Here is a 3,870-nt window from a genome sequence, read left to right on the forward strand (position 1 = left end):
AGTCGGATTCAAGAGAGGAAACATTTTTTAATAAAAAAAAATATGAAACATTTTTAAATATTTACATGTGCGGATGAATACTGATGAATAAAAATGAATATACTTAAAAAAGTAGCATTTAGATCATATTGGGTATCTATATGTATACTGAATATAATTTAAATGTTTTCGTTTTTTTTTTTTATAAAAAAATGTTAGAGAAATGGGAAATAAAGTGATCTAATGTTATTTATTAAATTATAAATTTATATAAATTTATATAGTTATATAATTAAATTATAAATTTATTAACATATTAGTATGTTTGTTGGTATATAAAAATACACAAAGAACTATTTTCCAAAAATTGAGTTACTTAGCTGGTTATCTTCTTATTCTCATGATATTTAGAATGAATAAATTGAACAATAAACTGATACAATTAAATTAGACGAATAGTCCGTACGACTAACTAATGTTATTTGTGGAATTTACTGCGTCATTACCCATAAATGGTGAATAGGTTATTGGATATTGGGCCATATATAGTCCGGTTATCTTAATTTTATAATTCGTGTCATTGAAGCCATTTAAATTGAGAGAACAAACAAGGTCAAGACATCACTTAGTCGTGATATTTGACACAATCAAATTATACACCTCTGCAACGCCGTCTGAAAATTTTAATTCTTTACTTCTTTATATAAATTATTTATGAAATACAAAAGAATTAATATATTCGATTTTTTAACCATATTCAAGTACAAGTTTATTTGAATATATTAAAAGAGTATAGCTAATGAACAAATTAATAAGATCAAGAATATTCTAAAGAATATTTCATTAAGGGAGATATGATGTATATATTGGGTTGTCCGAGAAGTTCGTGCCGATTTTGAAGAAAAAAAGAAACGCAGAAGATTTAAATTTTAGTATACATTTATTAAATTTAAATCTTTTGCGGCACGAACTTTCCGGACAACCCAATATAAAGATAGACGTGTTTTATAAGGTAAATTTTCTTTTTATTTGTACGTACGTGATTGTCAAAAGGTCATTGGTGTAAATTGAGAGAACAAACAAGCTCAGGGCACCGATTAGTTGCGGTATTTGACAATCAAATTGTACGCCTCTGCAGCTTCGTCTTTCATGGTTGTGGTTTATAGTTCAATATGCGATGCTGAAAATTTCTCCCATAGTTCCATCTATCTCTCCATATGCTACACTCATTTAGTCGTCAATATCATACCACTAGATATAGGTACATAACTGTTTTTTGGAATATCTGACATTGTACATTGTGCATATGTAGAATCACTTTTGGCATGGAAAAATAAATTTTTCGTTTATCAAATTCAGATCTGAATTTCAGTGACATTCTGAATGGTAGCTTTATATAAAATACATAGCAGAGAACTGGTATTGCAATCGCCGATATACAATCGCTTATGTTTTGAAATCTAAATATTAGTACATTTGTGCATTTTGTCATTATCACAATATTGTCTCGTGTGTTCGCTATTATCACCTCATAATTTGATATAATCAGTATTTACGGTTTCATGGGTATGCCTCACCGTGTATCATTTAATGGCTTTCGTAATAAACCAAAATTTGTGTGAATTGTTTGCACATTTACGATATACTAGATTTATTTATTCGATGTGTAAATATAAATAGTATACTTTCTAACAATATATTAAATTATTGTTATAATTTAATGTGTAATCAAATACAGGATGTTCGAAAAGTGTTAAAATCGCTTTAATATTTCGGAAGGTAAGCATTTCTCAAAAAAATTTCTATGTAAAAATTGTACAGTTTTAAATGACATAACACTCTTAGTGTGATCTTAAATAAAGTCTCGTAAAAATCACTTCAATATTTTTAAATTATAATAACTGTTACACGGAAAAAAAATGATTCTGATCACAGCTAATTCTGGTTAGCTGAAATTGCATTAGCTACTATAACTATGAAATTTGCTAATATATACAAAGGATTTACTGCAATAGCTAATATAAAAACGTGATAGCAAAAAATATGCATGTCTATTACAGTCAATTAATTTAGCAACATGAGTTATTATAGTTATCGGATATATGTAAAAGAAAATTGTTTCTATCACAGCTAATATGGTTTGCTACCAAATTGTCTGCTATACAGTAAACGTTTGCTATAATGAATAGTACATTGATATAGTAACAAAATGCTTGTTTGTTGCAATGATAATATTTAGACCTCACAGTTAATGGAAATTAGACTTCGCAAATACGAAGTTAAATGTTCATATAATATTATATTACTAAATTTAGCTGCTATATCTAATTTTTAGCTGTAACAGCTGATCTTTTTTTTCCGTATTTAGTGCGTTACTTAAAATTTTATTTTTGCATGAACATCCTATATACGTGTATATATTTTTATATTTGTTGCTTTCTACGAAAATAATAACTAGAATTATAAATATTTTAACAAGTTAGATGTTAAATTTTTTTAGAAATTATATGTTACAAAACTTTAGATTAATCTAATTTCGTTTAAAACAGACTTATATACCGTATTACTTTAACCTGTAACAGAAGCTTAATCAATATTTCACTACAACATCGTCCAAAGTGTTTCGCGGATAAATACCATATCGGTTTCATAAATTTTAGATCGGTTTCATAAATTTTCAAGAAAATTTTACAGCTTCTTTCGAAAATTTACTTTATTTATATTGCATTATGAAAATATATTTTTATGTTGTATTTTATAGAGTTTACTCCCCATGTTTTTAAGAAAAAACTGCAAGAATTTATATAATACATTCGTATAATATTATATTATATTTAAATTACGATATTATTGAACTAATAATATTTCTCAGAATATCCTTCTATTCTAATTAAAAACATAAAATTATTGATACGGTGAAATATTTTACTCGATTAAAGAATAGTTAACTTCGGATAGAAGTTGGCGCAACTTTTTACGGATAATAGTGGCTACTACAGCTCGGTCAGCACTTAATCTGGACGCATCGTGTTTAGCCTCATACGGTTTAGAAGCAAACCGTTCTCGTCATACTCCTACCGTCCTCACATCACGTTTTGCTCGCCTTAACCGCGCATTAGCGACATAAATCAAAACTTAGAGCCCGAGTTCTAGTCTCCATCTGGTTTCTGCTCCGTTCCATTCCGCCAAAATCAGCCGCCCCGAGCGCTACTTACTTACGGGGAGACGCAAGTTACCTGGGCGTAATACGCTCACGTAAGAACGTAGCAGGTTGGGGATGTGGAATATCAGCAGTTTACTGGGCTACCGTCGCGCGACAGGCCCTTTCTCCCAGCTCCTATACCGTGCGCAACTTTCCAGTCGAAGAACCAGTTACTTGGTATATTTGGTTATCTTCCCGATTGGCTCTCTCATTTAGCTCCCATTTACTCTAAAGCATGTGAAGTTCACGAAGACATTACGATGTATAACTAAGCACGTTGCCGAACTAATAAGAGCGGCTGCAGCAAAATCGGCGAAATTGGAGTTAATCAAGCATCTACTGAACGAGAATAAGCAAAGACATGGATTTATTCCTGCGCTTCTTGAATAAAAGAGTTTGTTTTTACGCTACAAATATTGATAATTGATCGATAATTCTCATCATTAATTTTATATATATTGTTATTGCATTAGATACGTTTATTTATACTTATTTTTATTCGCTAAAACCGAGGTAGTTTTATTTATTAATTTAATTCTGTTTTAAGAATATAAAAGAAGATATATGGCTATAGCGATTTATAGCACTTATACACAAATGTAATTTTATCATAATAAGTGAAAATTTACGTTGACTCGATGTTCTTTAAATAAATAATTATTTATTATGCAAATGTTTGCTTACATATA

The 3,870-nt window shown here is 29.3% G+C and overlaps 1 protein-coding gene across 1 annotated transcript in view; it reads left to right on the forward strand.

Moving 5' to 3' along the window:
• The window catches only part of LOC108694830 (leishmanolysin-like peptidase), a 286,628-nt gene that overhangs the window by 36,396 nt on the left and 246,362 nt on the right, over positions 1–3,870 (forward strand). The gene's annotated exons all lie outside the window — the stretch shown is intronic.

This window comes from Atta colombica, unplaced genomic scaffold, assembly GCF_001594045.1.
Source record: "Atta colombica isolate Treedump-2 unplaced genomic scaffold, Acol1.0 scaffold125, whole genome shotgun sequence".
In the NCBI taxonomy this organism is placed as follows: Eukaryota; Metazoa; Arthropoda; class Insecta; order Hymenoptera; family Formicidae; genus Atta; species Atta colombica.